The following is a 23,869-nucleotide window of genomic DNA, read 5'->3' on the forward strand; positions in this document are numbered from 1 at the left end:
TCTGCTCTGCTCTGCTCTACTCTGCTAGGATCCATCTTCCAAGCACATATAAAGCACTGGATTGACCACATCAAGTAATATGCAACAAGACTATCTCATACCTTGAGAGTATGGCTTAGCTCAGAAAGGCTCAGAATGATAATCAGACAAAAGCCAGGTGAAAAGTAGATATTCCCCAAGAACTTTTCTTCACATCAGAGCTTCACCTTTTCTCCAAGGATCTGAGGCAAGCAGAAATCACAAGGTTAGTACGTATAAACTTCGTTTGTACTTCATACTCACAATTATCCTCTGAGATACATTAGTCTGTGAGCCACTTTGTTCAGGCTTACCCAGTTGCCTAATCACCTGCAGGCTTGGGTAGAGATTTAAACTCAGGTCATTCTCTTTTACTCCACCTGGCTCTCTGAGAACCTGATGCAGAATTAGCATGGAATGCTCCTCTTCCTTTCAGACATCAAACAGAGCTAACCCAACAGCATAGCCCAAAAGGTCTCACACAAAATGGATGGAGTGGAATAAGCTTGAAATTCAAGGAGAGATTAAATGACAGTGTAGGCAACAGAAGGTGAGTAGACTCAAGTCATTCTCAAGAGTTTGAAATGGACCTTTCTCCCTGGTTTCTGTAGTCTCCTATATCATTATCTGCCAGCTAGGATCTGACAAGGTTAAATATTCCCTTGAAGACAGACCTTGGCATGAATAGTGAACTATAATTATTTGACTTCCACAAAGCTATTATCAATAAGCCAGCATCTCAGCGAGAACCATCATTCACTTCACACCCAAGTTTGCCTTCCATCCCACACACTGACTTGCTGTTATCTCACTGTTTACTACTGTAAATTATTAATGTCAGAGATGCTGACACAACAGATGGAGAATGGGGGGAAATTTATATCTATCAGGCCAATGAATTCCCACATTTCTGACTCAGCTTTGCTGTGTCACCTCTTTGTGGTGTTTTGTAGGCTGTCATTTCACTCTTAGTCTGCATTTTGCCTGCCAGCCTTTGTTGATAAAAAAAAAGATCTGCCTGAGGCCAAAGTAGAAATGCTGAGACAAAGTGGGAGAAGCCAGTCGGTAGGTGGAAAGGTCTTGTTTGATTATGTATTAACCACATTCAGAATCTGACCCTGCTGTCCTAAGAACCCCATCATATGCAGTAGTGGACCTTGCAGTAGAGCTGGCGCTAGGATTTTGTAGGTCCTGGAGCAACAGCATATCAGTAGCACCATCCCATGGTATCCTCTTCTAACTACACATCCCTTTCACTGTGGCCCATTCCCTTTGTCATTCCCCTCTCTAAACTAAAACAGGTCTCTTAAAAGTAAAATGCTGATTGTAATGACATCTCCGATAGGTACTGGCCAAGAGTCTACTACAATTTTAAAAAAAACTTGTTGGGTAAGATATAGCCCAAAATACAAATTCATAGTGTTCCATTGATTGCACTAGAGCTTGGGAAAGACTTTTATTTCTTCAACTATGAGTTCTAGTATCCTCCAAGCATCATGGGTAGTGGTCGTTTTGGTGATGGATTCCGAGTGTTGTAGTCCAAATAAATAACATTCCAAAGCTCTGCTTGGGAAATTCGATTTTTGAGTGTGCTATTTAAAATATTTTTGTATTTAAAATCTTTGGTATATGTAGTTGCTCTCTACCCCACTACAGCCCTGCCCTCTGGTGTTTTACAGGATATTGATGATGACATTAGTACACAGAAGACTACAGACAGGCCAGAAATGCTATCCTCCTATTCCAGTGCATAGCCAGATGGAACCCTCTTAGACTCATGATCAATCAACCCTTAGACATCCTTGTTTCTAAATCAATCTCTAGCTTCTTTAATCTTGTCTTAGAAACCAGGTGCTTTGGAACTGAAGGTTACTAATTAAGCCACAGTAGGGAAGTGAAAAAAACTCATTTTCACATATCAGTATGAGTCATTTTACATATTACTGTATAGCCTTTCCTTTACTTCCTTTCCTTTACTGAGTTCAAGGTGGCATTGAGTTCAAGGTGGCACTAGGCTCTCCTCCCCCTTCACAACAACTCTGTAAGGCTGGAAAGTACGTTTTCATGGTTCAGACGGGGCATGGACTTAGATCTCCTATGTTCTAGTAAAACACTGTAAACATGACATCACATTGACTTTTCTGTGATCCTTATGGACCAAGCAGGAGACCTTCTTCTTATAACTGCAGGGTGAGACCCAAATGTGAGCCACATATGTTTAACACCACTCTGAACATACCTGACCTCTTCTGGTTTTTGGAACATAAGCAGACTGGACCTAGTTACCAGTTGAAAGGGAGACTATCAGGGAACACTGGGGAGTTGTAGGTAGGGCTAGAAAAGGATCCTGCCTGAACCCTGGGTAACTAACTGATGCCACAGTTGATAATGATCTGACTCAGCATCTTAACTTTACTGAGTTCAAGATGTCATAGTAGGTTCTTCTCCCCATTCACAACAACATCTGACATGCGTAAAAGGAGTTGCAAAAGCTACAACTAGAGATAGGGACGAATATAAAAGCGGATGGGCTTTTTTGACAAAATCAGCCGATTCGTTAAATATTCATCCCTTCATATTCATGGGTTCCAGAGACCCCCACGAATACGATGGGATGAATATTTACCCGTTTTTATTCATCCTTCATATTGAAAAACAAAACAAACCCATTCTGCCTACTGGCCGCTGATCAGCTGATTGACAGGGATAGGCAACCACCCCACACACAGTCACCCAACCTCACAGCCTACCCTCCCAACCCCTTCCTCTCCCTACCTTAGCCCTCCCCCATCCCCTTCCTATTAAAAAAAAACAACAACAAAAACACCATTCTGCTTACTGGCTGCCGATCAGCTGATTGGTAGCAGATAGGTAGCCATCCCCCTCCCACAGCCAGCCACCCCAACAGCCTACCACCACACCCCTTCCTTTCCCCACCTTAGCCCCTTGCAGGGATGGCAACTGCAGCTTCCCTACCCTAAATGAAGCCACAGCCGCCATCTTTGTGAAGGACAGCCAGTCTCCCTTTTTACATGCATGGCTGGGAGGCGAGAAGGAGACCTCAGCAGCAGCGATTAAGGTAAGGGGGTGTCGATGGGGGTGGGGTGGTAGCTAATGTAGAGAAAGAAAGGAGGTGGGAGTTTAGGCTGTGGGGGTGGCTGCCTGTGGGAGGGTGGGTGCCTATCAGCCTCTGATCAGTACATTGGCGGCCAGTAGGCAAAATTGTGCTTTTTTGTGTGGTTTTTTGTTGCTGAAGACAAACTCAATGCCTCATGCATGCCTCTCAGTGCCAAAGATCTCTCATTCTGCTGGGTCCAAAAATAACTTCCTCAATACCATGGGCTTCTGTGCCATGTGGTAAACTCTCCTGGGTGGGGGACCCAATTTGTGGGTGAATAACCTGGATGTCTGATATCTAACCTACACCAAAGCTTGCAGATGTACTGGGGAAAGACATAGGAAACTCCGTTGTGATTCCAGATTCTCTAAGTTCCTGGGGGGAGCTTTCCTGGGGGTGTCCTCCTTGTGACTATATAACTCAGGGATCCATTACCCAATGTTCACCAAACTTTCAGGAGTTGTAGAGAAGGATCTGAGGAAGCTTCACTGCAAATTTGGTGTCTCTAGGTGCTTAGGGGCCATTTAAATTAAAGATTGATCAACAAATTGATTTGTCAAATCGTCAAAGAATATTCATATATTCGTATTCATTGAGTCGTTAACCTTGATGAATCACAAATCAAAACAAATCACCATTTTTTTATTTGTCCCCATCTCTAGCTACAACTGTTAATTAATGTGGGGCCAGTCTCATATCCATCATGTACCTGATCTTGTGTCCAGTTGCCATGCACCTGCCACCTTGCCAATTTGTTTCAAGAACCCACACAAACTTCCACGATTCTGCTTGTGCACATATAAAAATTTTCCCCTAATTTATTGTAAAATGGCATTGTTATGCTCCCAGCATTACTTTGGTAGAAGCAACAAGGTTAATGCCCACATTACCCCCCCAAAATTGCATGCTTCAGATAATGCTTCTCATCACACTACAGTGGTGCCTCGCTTAGCGAGCGCACCGTATAACGACGAATCCGTATAGTGATCCCCTTTTTCGGGATCGCTATACGGAGCACCCAACCGCCGCACCTCGCATTGCGACGATTGGGGAGTCCGGCCGCCATTTTGGAGCCGCGTTCGGCGGCTCCAAAATGGGCGCCGGATGACCCGAAATGGCCCCGCGCTGTGTTTTCGCGCCCTCGGCAAGCAAGGGGAGGGCGCGAAAACGCGGCGCGGGGCCATTTCGGGTCCGTTTTGAAGCCGCAAAACAGCTGTTTTGCGGCTTCAAAACGGCCGCGGACGACCCGAAATGGCCCCGCGCGGCGTTTTCGTGCCCTCGGCAAGTGAGGGGAGGGCGCGAAAATGGCTGCCCGGGGCCAGGAAACTTCTCTAAGTGGGAAGTTTAGGGGCGATTTGGAACGCATTAAATGAAGTTTAATGCGTTCCAATGGCTTTTTACTTCCCGCTTAGCGAAGATTTCACATAGCGAAGGTTAATCCGGAATGGATTAACCTCGCTATACGGGGCACCACTGTATTCCCCTACTGATGCTGATACACACATTTGAAATGTTGAGAAGCAAACATGCACACTATTAATTCTTCCTCATATTCAATATGCATAGTTTTATTTTTTAAAGAAAAGATAAGCAAAACCTACAAGTGCTGTCTGAAGAGGTGCAGTCCACCTCAGCATAAAACAAACATGGCCACTATGCACTCAACCCAAGCATTCCTTAATATCCCTCAATCTTCTTTCCACCTATGCTAATCTCACATGACATCATTATTCTGGGACAGAGACTTGGCATATCACGGCAGCTCGCTCCTACAAATCTCTTTCAATAGACCAGCAGATTTCTGACTGTGCTGACCTATGCCACTGACATCCGGGCTACATGTTGGGAAAATACACTTGGAACCTGGGAGAGCATTGACTTTGCAGTTGTGGTTTGCAAGATAGTAATGGAGAAATGAAATCTGTCCTTTCTTTCCCATGCTTCCCTGAAAGGATCATCAACACAATCATTTGATGTTATGGTTTAAGAAACTATCTCGATTGTAAGGAAAAAGAAAGGCTGTAAGGCAAAGCTTTGCTGATACATAAATAAATGAAGAGGTTGCCTTTGATCTTCCTTAGGTAAACTTTTTTAACAAGACAAGAGAAAAATGGTGGCAGCAGCACAGCAGGATCTGATCGTATTATTCTCAGCACATATAGCAAGTCCTTACTAGGAGGGATATCCCTATTCTTAAAGTGCAGCCCTTTCAATTTTTTGTTCACCTTTGTCCTTCTTTTGTATCTCTTTGCTTCCTCTATGCTCAGCACATCCTCTGTAAAACTGGAGAAATAGTAATTTAACTCACGGGTCTACTGTTATCAGGCCAAATATAATAATGGTTGCACAGCATATTGCAAATAAAAAAGCTATACAAGTGATAAGCGGAAATAGAACTGTGGGTACAAGAAGCGATAGTCACAAATGGCAATGGCAAAAATTGGATGAGAAATCAGAAGGTGTTTGGGTTTCTTTCAGCAATTCAGCCCTCGAAAAGCCAGGCGTAATCTCCCTGAAAGAGTTGTGTGCAGGGCAAGAGAACCATCACTGGATACAAAACAGAGTCAGGATGGTGGCTATGCTGTCATGTCTTTTTCTGAGCTCTTTATATGTCATGAGGGGGAGGTGCCTTCACATAACCTATTGAGAAAGAGGAAGCTTCCGTTCTTTGTTTGTTTGTTCATCGTAGAGCATTTTTACCTTGTTGTGCAGCTGAAAAAGTTTCTTGAGTCAGTTAGTAAACAAGACAGTCCCCAGTGTTTTCATTTCCTTACTTTTAAAGCACGAAGTGTGCTGCATTCTTAATATATGATAGAAGGCCTCCTTCATTCTTCTCCTTGTCTGCTGGGACCTAGTGAAAAGTCCTTGCTCTCTATGTCATTTTTGAAATAAGACCTGGTCTGCAAGTGTGGGGAGTAAGGCCCTCTTTGCTAGTTTGATTTTGGAAGTTGTTCTTTGGAGATAAAGCCAGATCCCCACACTGCTCGTTTTTAGGAGTATCATTTTCTTGTTTTTCTTTTTATAAGTACTTCCCAGAATTCACAGTTCTCTTCATAAACAGAATGGAAAGAACCTGCAAGTGAAAAAGATATAATGAATGGGGGAAAGAAAGTGAAACTGACAAATTCATCCATCCTCCAAGTTAGGTAACAAGATTAAACAAACAACATGCACACTCCAACAAATTAATGCTACAGTTTGTCAAAAGTGTTGTCCTTGCCCCAGGTTTTTCTTTCCCTTTCAGTTTTAAGCACTGGTTATTTCAGAATCCCAATTAAAAGAGAGGAAATCACGAAGGTTTTTAGAAAGGCAAAGCTCCCAATCAAATTATTCTTCCTCTCACCCGTGATCAAGCTCACACAGATGGGGGATTTCAGCTCCTGAGAGGAGGAGGGGGGGTTCACAGGGACCATATTCTCTACCAGATTGCTGGGCTGTCTCCGCCAGGCTTGAGTTGTTGGGGTTATGATGGGGAGTTGTGTTTGTGTTCCTGTGTTTGTCATTAATTTATCAAAGTGACACAAACCCCTGCTAATGAAGTGCTAAAGATGAATTACTTCTTGGTCAGATTACGAGTGGCTGATGCTGTGGTTAATTACCCCAGGAAGCTTGAACTCAATGAATACTTCATAATGCAACAGGCAACAGTACATTACTCATTTTTCTTTTATCGAGGGCAATAGGAAATAAAATTTAAAAATCAGCAATGTGTCTGTTGAAGTTGTAGTTTCTTCCTCAGGCAAGGCAGAGATAACTTGACCTTTTCACCACCTCAAGGTCACCCTATCCTTTCCACATGTGATCTCCTGCCATTGGCAGTAATACTAGCTGGAATGTGGAGAGGTGAGGGTTTTTGTTTTGTTTTGTTTTTCTCCTGGAAAGGGGTTGTGTTGTTGTTGTTTTAGAGAGACAAGACCAAGTTGTCACATTTAAACCATAACTGGCAAAAAATGGAAATAACTCCATCATAGTAATATGTCCAGTTGAAAAGACAAAGACATTAAATCTTTGAGCCGAGATACAGGTATTCTGGAGTTTCTAGACTCCAAGCTAAGGCTGATAGGTTGGTAGGTAAGTAGGTTTGTTTGTTTGTTTGTTTGTTTGTTTGTCTCTGTCTCTCGCTCATCCATTCTTCTCATTGGTCTGAATGTGGGAGGGAGAGAAATCATTATCAGCTGCCATGGAAAACTAATTAGGCGATGAAGAATTTGGAGCCATAGAAAGAGTTCTGGAAAATAAGGTTAAGGAAGGAATGGTTTTGATATGATGAAGGTTCATGAAGGAAAAATCTCCCACTGAGTACAGTGGAAGATTGAGCTGAAAGGGTAGAAATATGTTTTGATGTGATTTCTTTTCAATTCGCTTGAGAAAGAACACCTAGCTTAAAATAGTTGGAAGAAGATGGAACAAAAGGACTAGATATCAGGAGGAAGCCTTACTCATAGAAAAGATGATGCCTTCAAAGCATAGATGCCTAGCTCAGCTGTGATTTCCAACAGATGCTGGAAATTTCCTAAAAGATATCCTTTATAGAAGCTAGAAGTTCAGATGAGGAAATCTTCCAAGCTATTGTTTCTTTGGTCAGTATGCTACCCTATTTAGAAGACCTACTTCTGGTCTAAGATATGGTGAGTTTTTTTTCCCCTCAGAAATAAGTACTTCCTTTCTTTTTAGGTCCAATGTGTTTGATGAGGAGGGACTACAGATTTGCTTGAGGTGACCTGAGCAAAAAGAGGCAGGAAATAGTCTTCTGAGGTGCTGAACACAGGAAGAGATATATCTGAGTCAGTCACACTCTGTGACTTTAGCAGAGCCTGGAAAGGTTACTTTTTTGGGCTACAGCTCCCACAATCCTCCAGTTAACATGACCCTATGCTTTGGGCTCTGGGAAAGCCCAGATCTGAACAGTAAGTAGGTCCTGCATCTGTTAACCACGTTCAATCTAACCTATCACAGTTTAACTGAATAATGTTTCTCAGACCACCTTGCTTGCTTCCACATCTTCCCACTAGTCTGTGAACAAACAAACTGAACTTTAGAGTTCTTTGGGCCCATTTATGCTATTTATTTATTTATTTATTTATTTTATTTATTCTATTTATTCTATTTTACTTATAAAAATCATTGATTTGTATTCATCAGGGGCATTGATTCGTATGAATACAAATTGATGAATTAGCAGTTTTTGAGAGAATTTGATGATTCATTTTTTAATTCATACCCATCTCTAGTATACATCTACAGTAAGAAAGCTTATAGAACTATAGCTTTTTGTGTGGCAGGACCTTTCTTCAGTTCTTGTACCTACTACTACTACTACTACTACTACTACTACTACTACTACTACTACTACTACTACTACTACTACTACTACTACTACAGTGCTAACATGTCCTATGGGTGCTTTACCACAGAATATAAAAGAGAAAATATAAACAGAAAAAGCAGAAGAAGAAAAGACACAGCCCTACAATCCACCCACATCGACAGAAAGACATATGAGATAATGACGACAATAAGATAAATTATAATAACTAAGCAGTTGAACAGGAGAAGATTCTCAAAAGCCTGGCTGAAAGCAGCTTTTATTTGCCTTCTAAGCATTAGGAGAGTGGGGGAATACATAAAAAATGTATTCCATAAGGAGGCAGCCACCACTAATAAGGCCTGCTTCCCAGTTGTAAGCTTGACAGCATGTTGCTGCTGTTGTTAATGGCATTAATTTGAAAGCATGTGCAGCAAGTTCTAGCCCCATCACCCGGCCTATTGCTGTCTCCACCAGAAGCAACACTGTCTGAAAAGGAAGGTTTCTGCTACATGTCACCACGTGGCTGAGACTTCAGAATGAGGGCTCCCAGCTGCCTCTCCTTTTCAGACCGTCCTTCTTTGCACAGAGGCAGGAACAAGTAGGGGGATGAGGCTGTAACTTTTTCCCTGCTCATGGTTTCTAATTAACCAGTTTTAGAACACCTAAACAAGGGTTTGAAACATATTGTCTGTGTCAGGCTTTGATTGATACAACGTGAGGTCCCAGTAAAAATTAATAATAATAAAAAGTAATAGTAGTTATCACAAGCCTGAAGTGTGCCCATGAAATATGCATTAAGGAAATCACACATTTCTGAAAAAATGTAAAATTGTCTTGTTCTACAGCAGAACATTATTACATTGTAAGTGCTTCTTCTTTGCAGTCAAAGAAGCGCAGCTAGAAGATATGCTGGAGACAGAAGAGTTGTTGGACACGTACTCAAGAAGGGCTGAGTTCATATCCTTGTTTAGACATTAAATACACATCAGGATTGCAAACCAAGAACTATTTCTCAGTTAACCTTCCAGACCAAGTTGTGAAGATAGAATGGGGAAGCCCTAAACTCCATGGGGGAAAAGTAAGATTTAGAATATAGAGAATCATTTTTAAACATTGGGAGAAGGTATAGAATGGCTGGCTGAAGAGCTCAGTGGTTTAGGTATCTGGCTGCATAAATCTTAGAGGTTGGGAGTTTGATTCCCCACTGTGCCCTTCTGGGAAAAGAGCCAGCCTGTATAGTCATGGGTAAGCTGTGCAGTCCCAGGGCACCCCCAGAAGAAAGGAATGGAAAATCACTCTGTGTACTAGAAAACGCTGGAAAGTTTCGCCAAAAACTGGAATCAACTTGACAGCATGCAACTACTGTAACTAGGGATAAAATAATAGTAATCCCTTTAGTAACACTGTCACCAACTAGCAATATGGGATTTAGAAAACTGTTATGGGGTTTAATGTTCTCTCACATGTATATGGAAAATCAAGGAAACAGACAGATAACTGTGTTGTAAGAGTTGACACCCACGATCCCTTTTAGTTATGAATCTCTAGGCATTATTGTGTATTAAAATCACAGCCAATTAAATCCTGTTCCTTCCCTGCCACTTAACTATTTAACAACCTGGGGTGGAGTATACACCATAATAAAGCTTATCTCTCATTTTGCTGTTCTTTTGTGGCATATTAGAATGGGTATTATTTATCCTGGTTGTTTCCCAAATTCATTAAAAAGTTGATATGCTAATCTCATTTTATTTGTTCAGAAAGGTAGAGAGTAGAGATGAGGGTATTCGTATATGAATACCACCGCACAGCTGGAAAGAGAGCGGCATTCCAAGAGTGATTGGAAGGCTGACCGATGGATGCCACCACCAATGGATGCATGAGTGGACAGTCCAGCCCCAGGGGCCAGACCCTCACTAAGTCCAGCTCTGCAGGGCTATTCGTATACGAATACAAATATCCCCATCTCTAGTCCATTACAAGAAATTAAAGTAAGGACATCTGGCTCCAAGAAATATCTCCTCAGATCCAAGGCAAAACAAAAACAGAGATCAGAGTTATTTGAAAGTATCTAGACCTTATCCACACAGTGGTATTGTTCAGAGTTGTTCTGGAATGTTCCTGGTTACTGATTTGAACTGTTTTATTTATATCCAGACATGCCCACACATGTCTTCCATTCTTCCGCAGCAGTTTGCTCCTGATTCTTATTGCCCACTCCTTCTGCCTATCTACTTTGTCTTAGCTTTGCCCAGTACTCCCTTCTCACTCCACCCTTTATTACACCCATCCATAATCTACCCAGGGCATGCTCCTATTGTTGCGCCATCCAAAAACTTCAAATTTCAACCAATCTACTTATTTCATTGCTGGAGATTTTGCAACCTTGCATTCTGCCTTTAGTAGATTTGGCTGGGAGGGGCTTTTCTGGGTTGGGATGACAGCCAATTTACCCGTCAATAATCATTCCTTCCCCACCTCTGAATTCTAGGAGAGTCCTGCCCTTCTGCTCAGTATTGTTCCCCCCCCCCACTTCTCTAGAGTCAATTGAAGTCTGTTGCTGAAATTAGTTATATTTGTCAGATTGTTGTTTCTTCTGTTCAATTATAGCTAATGAAACTGTGATGGAATCCTCACCCGTTTTACCCAGTAACAGCATAAATAAGGTGATTGGCTGGAAGAAGGCAGCAGGAGAGCCAATCCAGAAGAGCCAGTAGAGCTATAAATTGTATCTAGGATGAGGGAATTCATATTTTAAGAGTGGGCTAAAACCTGGTAGAATTACTTTGTATCCGAGGAGGGAGGAGGGATGTTTGAAAGCTAGCATGTATGTCAGTGTAACCTGAAGTTGAACTATATTTAGTTTTACCATTTGGTATGTGAAAATGTGGGACATGGTGGCGCTGCGGGCTAAACTGCAGAAGCCTGTGCTGCAGGATCAGAAGACCAAGCAGTCGTAAGATCGAATCCACGCGACGGAGTGAGCGCCCGTCGCTTGTCCCAGCTCCCGCCAACCTCGCCACCTCGGTGGCCATGTGACCACGGAAGATTGTCTTCAGACAAAAACGCTGGCTCTATGGCTTGGAAACGGGGATGAGCACCGCCCCCTAGAGTCGAACACGACTGGACAAAAATTGTCAAGGGGAACCTTTACCTTTACCTTTTATATGAAAATTAACATTTTCTTATATGTTTTATTCTTAAAACCACTTGGGCTCATATGTTTTTAGGCTGAAGGCAAGCTTAGTAAAAGTAATTAGCACTTATAGAGGTGGTCACAGACACCTTTTATTCTTTTTCCTGTTAATATCTCAGAGTGAGTTATTGAGACTATAAGTGCTAATTGGTTAAAAAAAGAGGTGGACTACTCTGGGGAACTCAAAGCTATTCTACTCTATGAATCCCTGCACTTCTACTGCACAACTAGAGGAATTTAACCAAAAATTCAAAACTCTGAAATATATAACTGGAATCCTACTGGATTTTGCATAATGTTTATGTAACTTGCCATGTATAAAAGAGGAGATGCCAGGGAACGTCTTGACTGTGCAGTCATGCTCATGATCAAGCATACAATGGAGAGGCACCCTGGAATCCCATCAATTAGCTGCAATTATCCATGGCATGTTAGGCGAATCTTACATGAATACCAGGTTCATATAAGAACATGCCTAATATTCTGCTTTTATTTTATTTTTCATTTTTATATTTTGAGCTAGAGCAGTTGATTAGTGTGTGAGACTTTTCTTATAATCAGCATTATCGGTATTGCCACCCTCTTTTCTCAAACAATATTCTGTTGCTAATTTTACATGCATGTCAGAATAACATATGGAATGATTTGCACTGTATTGAAAGTGTTAATTTGTACTGTATTGAAAGTGTTGTCATTGAAGCAACCAACATGAATTTGACACAACTCCGGGAGGCAGTGGAAGATAGGAGGGCCTGGCATGCTCTGGTCCATGGGGTCACAAAGAGTCAGACACAACTAAACGACTAAACGGCAATGACGACGAAAGTGTTAATGTTATATTCACTTCTGCTACTTGCATAGAAGATTGATTTTTTTTTCAGGAGTGGTGCACTATATTTGACGCTACCATTGCCCCGGAGGTGGATGGTCCTTGCTTGAGCTATCAAATCTGTTTTCTCACAAAACAAACATTTATGGAAGAACACCAATGCAAGGCATTTATTTGTGTTCCAAAAATGAGAAATGAATATATGACACTTTGATATTCTGACACCCTAGCATTATAAGGCTCTTGTGCACATTTGTGTAAACTTATTTTATAAGTGGGTGGCAAAATGAATTTATAGTGGATATTCCACTCCTATTACAAATGGGGAAGTATTCCTGCTTCTGATGGATTCCAAATTAATATAGGGAATTGTAAGAAGGAAAAAAGATATGAGAGGAGATTGTTACACAGAAACTAAACAGGTAGGGGTGGGCACTGAGTTGCAGAGATGTGCAGGGCTGATCAGTGGATACACACTCAAAAAGAAACATCATCTAATGAGATACGCTGTTAAACAGCATGGATCAGTAGTACCAATTAATACAGTGCTAGGATTCACATAAGTAGATTGTGCACTATCCGCAAAAATAAGACCTAACCTGAAAATAAGCCCTAGTATGATTTTTCAGGATGCTCACAATATAAGCCCTACCCCCAAAATAAGCCCTAGTTAAATGAAACCCTGCCCTCCACCATTGTGCAGCAACCAGAAGAAGATGACATGACTGTAAAATAAAACATCCTCCGAAAATAAGCCCTAATGTGTTTTTTGGAGCATAAATTAATATAAGACCCTGCCTTATTTTCAGGGAAACATGGTAGGTATGTTCTATTTGCTTTGTTTTGTTTACTGCAAATCCCAGAATTCTCTATTCTTCCAGGCCTACATCTAAATTATGCTCACCTGTACACAAACTAAACTGGAAGGCTTCATGGCCTAGGATAGCCCCCAGACTCCAGCCTAGCTGACTATTAGAAATGTAGGTTGCCTTCATATATTGCAAATATCATTAGAATTTGTTCAGATGTGTCTGAAGAACTGATTTCTGTCATTTTGTTGTGATACATTTGACTTCCTGAAACACTGCCCATATCTCTACCCACTCCCAACTGATATTTATTCAATGCTAATGGGAAAAAAACTTTGCACATTCCTAGGAACATGATCTTCTTCATTGCTATTTGTTTCACACATGAAACACAAGTGAGACACTTTCTGCCAATACCAGATTCTGGACTGCTTACACAAAAAATAAGCTGAGAGGAAAAACTTAACATAAAGAAATTTAATCCTCACCTTTTCTGTGCTCTCCATACAGGTACACGCATAACATTAATTTCTTTATTTCAGAATGGAAAGGCACCTCAGCCCTCTTCATTTGGCAGAATGATCTGTAGCCTTTCTTCACCCCCTCCCAGGAGTATCTTCATTAAAAATCCTACAAGGTCTAGCACCCACAGTTATAGCACTTGGCTGCTCAATCTCCTTTTGAAAAGGTTATTCCAGTCCGAGAACTCAGGAGTGTGTGCCTCAGCAACCCCCGTACATCAAGAGGACACCATGAGAAAAATCCTTCTTTCTGCCCAATAGGCCAGCTTGGAAATGTCAGCTCCTTCAAACGTGGCTAGCCGCTTGTAATATGGAAATGGAACGGCATGCAACAAGGGGCAGAAGAATAAGGTTGAGGTATAGCTTTGTATCTGATTGAAGGGCTGGTGCTCAAATATAAGTACAAGGTAAGAATTTTATCACATGGCAGTTCTATCTGCCAAGAAGTTGCCTCAGCTTTTCTTTTGCTTTCAGATTTAGGATTTCTTGTCACAAGTGTTTTTCCCCCATTGAAGCTTAACTGAAAACTACATGCTATACAGTTTTATAAAGGTCTACTTAGAAATAAATCCCAGTAAGTTCAGTGCGACTTGTTGCCAGGTAAGTTCAAGTTAAGGTTGAACGCAGTAGGAAAAGTGGGAGATCAAATACAAGATGGATTGGCTTCCTGAAGGAACCATAACCTTAAGTTTGCAAGGGTTGAGCAGGGCTATCGAGGACAGGACATTTTGGAGATAATTCATTCATAGGGATGTCATAGGTCAGAGGCAACTTGATGGCACATAACAACAAGTTTACTGAAGACTTCATGCAGTCTGAATCCAACTGGCAGTTCCAAATAGAGCAGACCCATTGAATCAATGGGATTTACTGAAATGTTGACTCTTTCAGCAGTTGAGCCAATCGTTGTGATTATCAATTGGGTTTAAGGCTTAGTGTGCAAATATATAATATCTCTTTGGTAATTTCTTTTAAAGGGCTTTTCAGACAGGAATAAAATTGGTCTACAGAATTCAAATGGGTTATATTTCTTACAGGGACAAGTTAATGGTAAGATCAAAACCTAAGGTTAGATGTTGTTTTAGGCATACTTATCAAAAATCAATGGAACTTAAATTGGTGATGACCAACCGGACAACCATTGCTTCCACTGCATGACTAAATTTTCATTCAGTGCATACACATCTGTGGTACTTGCTATGGCTTTTCTAGGGCACAATCTGTAATCCTAAAACAACTGCAAATATGGCTTCTGCAGAAGAAACCATGATGAAAAACAGAAGCAGATGCACACATGCTAGGTTGTGAGGGCTCTCAGGGGGTTCTGTGAAGGACCTCTTGACCCTCAAGGTATTAGGGGCTATCCCTCTCATAACTCTAAACATTCAGGATATTTTGGCCCATAATAGTGAATTTACTCTTTGTACATGGACCAGTGTGCATGAACTAGAGTGTTCTATTAGGCATCCATTTTATAACAGGTGTGCAGCCACAAGGACAGCACATGTAGCTGATGCTATCCTTGAAATGTGTATTGGGCATGATGCAGTGTCTAAGAGAAGACATCAGGTGAGGTGCCACTGACTGGTACTTCACACTATACAGTAGTGACTAAGGTAAAGGCTGCATGTCGATCATTCTTCGCTAACCGGATAAGCGAAGTGTCAAATCAGCAGGCGGAGTTGTTCCGTATAGTGTGCGACCTATCCGGAACTGGTTCAGGGGATAGGCCTCCCCTAGTTTTTCACCTGACCAGTTTGCAGCCTTTTTAAAATCTACGTAAAGTGGAGGCCATCCGCCAGGAGCTCTCTCCTTTTTTGAATACAGCGAGTTGAGCAGAGATGTCCAGTGCTCCGCCTTGCCCGGTAACCTTCGACTCTTTTCAGCCTGTAATGCCTGACTCTGTCATCAAGGTGCTTGATTGCTGCTGGGACACCACCTCCTCCCTTGACCCTTGCCCAGCCTGGCTAATCAAAGCAGCCAGGACGATAACAACAGAATGGCCCACAGCAATAATAAATGGGTCTTTCCTTGAGGGCAGATATCCATCTGCCCTTAAGTAGACACTCATTAGGCCCATAAGAAAGAAACTTAATATGGCAGCGGAGGAAATTGGCAATTATCGGCCCATCGCCAATGTTTCTTTTGTGAGCAAAGTGGTTGAGAGGGTGGTGGTTGATCAGCTTCAAGCATACTTGGATGAAACAGACGCGCTGGATCTGTTTCAGTCGGGCTTCAGGCCGCGCCACGGTACAGAGACGGCACTGGTCGCCCTGTACGATGACCTGTTGAGGGAGGCAGTCAGGGGCAAAATGTCCCTGTTGGTCCTCCTCGACATCTCAGCAGCCTTTGATACCGTCGACCACGGTATCCTCCTGGGGAGGCTCTCTGAGTTGGGAATTGGTGGTTTGGCACTTGTCTGGTCCTTCTTGGGGGACCGTCCCCAGAGAGTGCAGCTTGGGGAGAGTGTCTCGGCCCCGTGGAGTCTCAACTGTGGGGTTCTGCAGGGGTCGATCATCTCCCCAATGCTGTTCAAGATCTATATGAGGCCACTGGGAGGGGTCATCAGGCGGTGTGAGGCTTCGTATCATCAATATGCTGATGACACCCAGCTCTACATCTCCTTTTCACCAACTGCAGGTGATGCCGTCCTGTCCCTCCAGCGCTGCCTGGGGGGCGTACTGCAATGGATGCAGGAGAATGGGCTGAGGCTGAACCCGGACAAGACGGAAGTTCTGAGGGTGGGTGGCCCCGTGGTTGGTGGCTTGGGTGACTCTCTTGGTAGTCCGCACCGCCTTTTTCCATCTTTGGCAGATTGCCCAGCTGCGGCCCTACCTCGACACGGGGGCACTCACTACCTTGGTGCATGCGCTCGTAATCTCAAGATTAGACCACTGTAATGCGCTCTGCGTGGAGCTACCTTTGAGGCTGACGTGGAAACTTCAGGTGGTGCAGAATGCGGTGGCCAGACTCCTCACCGGAATGAGAAAATACCAACACATTTCTCCAACTCTGGCCGCACTGCATTGGCTGCCCATTCGTTTCCGCGCCGACTTCAAATCTTAATGCTTACTTACAAGGCCCTAAACGGTTTAGGATCTCGATATTTGATGGAACGCCTGCTTCCACCAAGGTCTACCCGGATCACTCGTGCGAGTCAGGAGGTGAGGCTGAGGAGCCTGACGCCGAGAGAGGCCCAGAAGGAGAAGACACGAAACCGGGCCTTCTCGGCGGTGGCACCTCACCTTTGGAATAATCTCCCTTCGGAGATTCGCGCGGCCCCTACGCTGGGTATCTTTAAAACCCAATCAAAAACTTGGTTGTACATTCAGGCCTTCCCTCCAGCTAATTCCTGACTTTTCTTTCTAACTCTTTTCTATTTTATTTTATGTTATTAAAATTGTTATTGAATGATTATGTACATTTTTGTGTTTTATTGTTTTATCTTGTATTGGAAGCCGCCTAGAGTGGTCCGGTGGTCCAGATAGGCAGGATATAAATCAAATAAATAAATCAAATAAATAAATAAATAAATATTAAGTGCTGCACACTATGGTGCTCTGTGAAGCTTTGTATGGGGAATTGCTGCGCAAAGCGCTGTTCCTTTATTTTACTGATAAGTACACTGTTTACTCTGCTGATTAATGCCCATAGTTCTGCTGTACATATTTTGTAAATACACTGCTGGTGAAGGGATCTACTGTCTCTGCAAATCTCTTTGCTGTTGACCTGGAAGACTGACTTGTCTTGGAGCCATCTCCACACTCCAAATACCTGACATTCAAAGCTGTAACTAGATATTTTGACAACTGGAGCAAGTAGTAAAGTTTCTAGCCTCCTATATCCTAAGGCAGTAGTTCCCAGCCTTGGATAGCCCAGGTGTTCTTGGACTATAACTCCCAGAACCCCGTCTAGTACTTCTGGGAACTGCAGTCCAAAAATATCTGGGAAATCCAAGGTTAGGAATCACCGGCCTATAGGATACCCTTTTGTGCTCACTACCATTCACAAAGTGACACCAAGGAAGGGAAAATTCCGGAAACTGACTCCTTTTTTTCATCAGTCAGCCATTTCTCATCCAAACACAATGCAGTTGCCAGGGCTGCTTTTTGACAAATGTAAATGGGAAACACAAGTAGAAGAGTGATATAAATAACACTCATGTCCTACTAGTGGGCTCTCAAAAGCACCTAGGTAAAATGCTGTGAGAACAGAATGCTAAACTAAGGCCTTGGGTCCAAACCAGCAGCGCTCTTCCTTCACCCTTAGAATCTAGGAAACTAGTGTTGTATATCTTCACTGGAGTCAGGACTTTGTAACCAAAGCAGTGCAGAAATAGCAATGTTTCAAATTTAAAAAAAACAGCACTGTGAGACATTTGTGCTATTACTGAATTGTCAGATTATGGGAGTGTTGAAAGAAAGAAGACAGATTCCTTTGTGAATTACTAGCTATAATTTAGAAACTTTTGGAATAACAATGAAATAGCAGATGTAGGCACACATTTAAATCTTAGAAGATGGAAATGTCAAATGAGTGTGTGTACTATTCAAACTTAAAAAAAAACTATCAAATTTCCACTCCTAGGACTTGTTGTAGAGCTCCATCAACTTGCTGCTCTTCTCTGAAAGAAAGTGCATGTTTTTAAATACAGCACACAAGTAGATATTATACAGGTCAAGTTTTGTTCATCTCTATGCTAGCAACCGCTTAAGCTGTTGAACCTCTACCAGCGGGACAGCTATTCAAATTACATATGCCCTTCCAAAAATAAAAGGGATGGGAGGAGAAGGGGGGGGATGGACATAGATCTGCTCTTGGCTCTCTTTTTGGCACTGGACAATCCTCACCTGCTTTTTGAGATTATTTCTTTGTCCTCTCTGCATCCTCCTTTATGCATCTCCCTCTTTCATTTAGAGGCAACATTTAGGGAGGGCGGGGTCACCTCCTCCACAGACTCTGACTTCATGTGATTTATTCTTCTAGAGCACTTAAACTCCAGGCTGCTCACCAGTTCCTACACACACATTGACTACACACATTTCACAGGCTCGGCCATTGCCACCAGGAGCGGCAGGGAAATTTCTCAAATGTCTCTTTGATTTATGGCTTTAGTTAATTCTCTAGGAGGCCTGCAAGTTGCCCATAGCACATGAAACCTCAGAGGGATAAATAATTTAACAGGTGGTTAAATATCCTTTAAGGTCTAAAAAACAGGAGCACAGATTTTGGGGTGAACATGAAATTGTAAAGTGGGTACAAGAAAGACAGGGAAAGCACATATGTACCTTTCAGAGGGAGGGGGCTTCACAAGGCATCATCAGCTTTTTCTAACCCTAGTGCTTACATGCCCAGACCATACCATCTTAGAGCGAATAGCACGGAAGGAGGAAAGTTTGCTGGGATGCAGCTTTAAAGCTTGGGTAGCCATTACCACTCATGCCCAGCCAGTGCTACCACCACTCCAGAAGAAAACAAAGTCCACCAGAGAAGCTCTCACCATTGTGGGATCAGACATTGGCCTCTCCTGTTGCCTGACATGCTTCCCTCCTCAGCTTTCATCTCTGCTTTCCTCAGCACATCCCTTGCCTTCGGTTTGGTTCTCCCCAATTGTCCCGTTTTCTTTTCCTGTGTTTTCTTCTTCCACTTCTTCTCTGGAGCCATGACTGCCTTTTCTCTCTCTCTGCTGCCCAGTTCTCCATCCCGTTTCCCAAGGATTCCTTGTCACATTAGGAGGCAAGGTAGAGCTGTGCTCTGTAGAACTGCCAGAAGGAGAGAGCACTAGCCACAAAGATTGTAGCAGAGAGGCAGGGGACTGAGGGAAAGCGAAGAGGGAAGGCAGATTCAGTCAGCAGAAATGGGCCCTTTGAAAGTATGTTTGAATGCAAATCCCGATGTGTCCTGTGCTTATCTGAAACTGAGTGAAGAGGAACAAATGGTCAGTATGGAGGTGCCCTTGCTTCATTAAAATATTTATTTATCCCACCCATTAGTCATTGTGATTCATGAAGCAGCTAACAGAACAGGAAGTTAGCAAGATTCACGATGTTAAAGCATAATATTTTAAAAGTTTCAGAATGTAAAATATAAAACTTGAAAAACATAAAGAAATGAAAAGCTCTGCAACAGGGAAGAAATTAAGCATGGAGTCAATAAAGCAATAGGAAAAAAAAAACGTTTACCATTTCAGATATAATAAGATCGAGTCTGATGAAAGGAGGAGAGAGTTCCAGAGGTGAGGCGCCATGATCAAGAAGACTCTGTTCTCTCCTGTCATTCATTTGACTTCAGATAATTGGGGGCTTTCTGAGCAGTATCACTAGAGGAAGTATACAAGTTAACGTAGAATATGGGCTGCTGATGTACCTCTTAGAGCACTAAAAACTGAGGAAGGGCTGATCCTTTAGGATGTGTGAATTCTTTGTCAGTGGCTTTAAGTTAGTTAATTGAGCTGCTGGGGAAAAATGAAGAGTGGCCAGGTCTCCATAGCAAAGATGGGAGTAGAGCGAATAACATGATACTGAGGTCTTCCCCCCTTCATATACCTATATTTGTCTTCGGTCATACTCATGAGTCTCCCAGTGCCTGTATATATGTATGTATGCATTCTTAAAGGGCCCTTGTCAGCCTTCCATTTGCACTTAACAACAGATGCAATGAAGATATGACTTCAATGGAAATCCCTAGTTCTTTTCCTGCTTTGTCAGCACCAACTCATCTTAGTGCAGCAATCTCATTGCATTCATGATTTTGACGCTGGCATGTTTTTTCAAAAGAGAAAAATGCAGCAGAGAAACTGAAAGCGAAAAGCAAACAAACAAAGTGGTTACCCCTTCAACTGCCACTCTCCTTCAGGAGAGATAGGAAGGTTTCTCCTCCACTGAGCAGGCCAGGATGAAAGCAACTAACAAGTTTCTCTGGGAGAAAGACTAGTGTTGCTTCTTAGCACTGTTCAGATAGCTTCAGTGCTTTCTGGCAGTGACATGCAGAAGCTTAGCAGCAAGGCAAAAACATATTGATCTCAAAGAACTTACAGGGCTTCAGAGTTGTTAGCTGTGCTCCCCATTCGCCCGGAACAACCTTACAATAAAACCTTTTTGCTCTCACACCAAACCCCTGAGCAACTCAGAAATTTCAACACACTCCTCATGTTTGAAACAGTATAAACTGGAAGCTGATCAGTCAAGCTTGTGCTTCATCAACATAATATCTTTTTATTATTATTATTATTTTTAAATGTATTTATTCTCCTTATGGCTCTATGAAACAGCATGCATTCTATAGACAGAGACCAAAGAAATTTGCAGTATATCTGCAAAGGAATTTCTCCTGCTCCTCCTTCATATTTCTTAGCTTCACATGTCCTGAAAGTGTAAGGGTGACATGGTGTGGAAAGCCCCCTAGACTACCACTATAGAGCTTCTTCCTCAACCCCTCTTTTGTAAGGTGGCGGAGTGTCTCATTGATTATGCTGGTGATGCTACCACTGTTTCCTTTCCCTTTCCTCCTCTCTCTCCCTTTGTATTTCCATTTCCTGCTCTCTGTACAACAGATGGAAGGAGCACTCTTCTTTGGGAGGATCAATCTTCCTCCCAGTCATTGGGAGGACTTGATAAACAATCCAGTCATGGAAGCTTCATGCTTTCCCCCCCCCAGCTGGGGAAATCTGATTAGTGTGCAGAGCAGGCAAAAGCACTGGAGCAAACTTGACTTGTGTAATAAGAGATCAACTTTGTTATACGAAGGAAGAGTACAAGACAGTTTAGAAATTTAATTACGAGCAAAATGGAAATGCAAGGCTTCTTCACTGTCATTGTTTCAGCAAACAAATATTCCATGAGTTTTAGACACAGTCCTAAAAATAATAATAATACAATGGAATCCTTCACATAATTAACTTATGGCTTAAGCAGGGACTCACAGACAAATGAAAGGGTGGGGGAAGGATATTTTCTTGAATTGCTAATTTAAATATCCCTGAACCAGCCTGGTTGGCTAATATCTGTAATTTACCACCATCACAATCAGAAGCAGCATCATTGTCAAAATCAATTCATTATATGAACCTCTCAGGTTAGATAAATTAGTACTTTATCCTCCCTAGGAGTCCTATAGAACTTTATAGACCTCCCTGGAAAAGGAGTCTCATAACAGCTGGCAAAGATCTCAATAAAGCTGTGGTTCCCAGCCTTGGGTCCCAAGATGTCCTTGGACTAAAACTCCCAGAATCCTTCACCACTAGCTTTGTTGGCCAAGATTTATGATAGTTGTACTCAATGAACATCTGGGGATCTAAGATTAGGAACCATTGCCCTAGACTAGGGGTCTCCAAACTACAGCCTGCAGGCCACATCCAGCCCAGCTGGTGAGCAGGCACGCGGGTGGGCACGTGTGCGGGCATGCATGTGTGCGGGAGTATGGGCAGGCGGGAGTGCATGCATACGTATGTGTTCAGCCTTCGAAAATCTGGAACATATATGTTGTGGCTCTTACTCTGGAAGTTTGGAGACCCCTGCCCTAGACCAGCAAGACCTTATGACATCAAGAGTCTAGGACATTAGACCATTGTTAGATTATTCTGATCACCAGTAAGGTGTGCTATAAGACTTACAAACAAAATTTTCATATTTTCATAGTGCAACATAAAAATTCTACTAATTGCAACATATTTTCAGTTCAACACTTAGTTTATTTCCATGCTAAACTAGAAGCATGTGTGAAATTCTTCAAAGCAACATTATCATATCATGATGACCTTGTTCCCAGGCTTGCTGGAAAGTGGCCTGATTTGAAATGACTAAAATAAACTATTGTTCCAAGTCATCCTTTTAAATACACTTTCATTTTCCAAGCAACTTTTTCTGCACTCTCTTAGTAATTTTTAACACCCTACAAATACATCAGGACCTCCCTGTCTACAGGATCAGTATTCGCTGATTCATCCATTGCTTGAAAATACTAAATAAAACCCCCCAGCATATATTTACCAGCACTGGTCCTAAAGGAAGCCAGAGACCACACAATGTATAGTATTAGATACTTCCATGTGTTTTTGGCATCTGTTGGGGTGGGGGGCTTGGAACTGATCCCCCATAGATGCCACCTTCCTGCTGTATTAAAAAAAACCTTGTCCTACCAGTGAACCAACTTGTTACCTGAAGTACAAACAACATGCAGTTTATGATACCACATAATGGCAAGGCTGAATCTGTTAGCTTACCATTATGACAGCCACCTCAGGGCTGAAGTTATGCTAGACATCTCTGATTAGAAGTTCTCAGACCTCCCTTTACAAGTGAAAGTAAGTAGCTGGAATGCTCAAGAATATCATAAAATCATATTGTATCATGCCAAAGGCCTAATCCAGTAGTCCATTCTCACAGATGCCTTTGGAAAGCCCACAAGCATGATATGAGTGCAACTGCACCCTCCTATCTGTGCTCTTCTGCAAGCAGTACAGACCAGCCATATTGCCTCTGATAGTGGAGACAATACATAACCATAATGACTAATAGCCATTGGTATTCTTATCAAAAAGTTTGTATAGGTTAGTAGCCATCATTATATATTTTGGTAACAAATTTCAACTATGCGCTAAAGAAATTTGATCACTATGGCAGTGCTAGGCATTACCCTTCACCTGATACAATTCCCCTGATCTAATTCCAGCCCCTGTAAGACAGCTTCTTGTAATTATGTACAAGTGAATTGCTTGTACTGTAAACTGGAATATGATTCTGTATAATGTTTAGATTGGTCACAGTTATAGTCCAAAAAACTCTCCAAATCCCTGAGCCAGCATGATCACTGATCTGGGAAGTCTAGGGACTCTGAGACTTATGATCTGAAAAGTAACTTATCTAACTTCTAAGTTTGTCCCTTGCCATCATGCAAAGACATCACATTTTACCCAACTTTGCTATGATCATGCAAATGCAGCAGACACATTTGTCAGTTCAGAGAAAAAAGAAAAGAAAGAAAGAAATTGTGTGAAGATTTGTTTTAGGGTCATGCTATGAACAAAGGATATCCTTTTTATAGGGTGCATTGTGCTCAAATAAAGATTGCCA

The 23,869-nt window shown here is 42.2% G+C and overlaps 1 long non-coding RNA gene across 1 annotated transcript; it reads right to left on the minus strand.

Annotated features, from left to right (window-relative positions):
• Positions 1-5,803: 5,803 nt before the first annotated feature.
• Positions 5,804-22,082, minus strand: LOC144588988 (uncharacterized). The gene is made up of 2 exons (XR_013544792.1): positions 19,300-22,082; positions 5,804-6,209 (listed from the first exon to the last, which is right to left on the minus strand). It is a non-coding gene; the product is annotated as an uncharacterized LOC144588988 (long non-coding RNA).
• Between the last annotated feature and the right edge of the window lie 1,787 nt (positions 22,083-23,869).

Source organism: Pogona vitticeps, chromosome 4, assembly GCF_051106095.1.
Source record: "Pogona vitticeps strain Pit_001003342236 chromosome 4, PviZW2.1, whole genome shotgun sequence".
NCBI classification, from domain to species: Eukaryota; Metazoa; Chordata; class Lepidosauria; order Squamata; family Agamidae; genus Pogona; species Pogona vitticeps.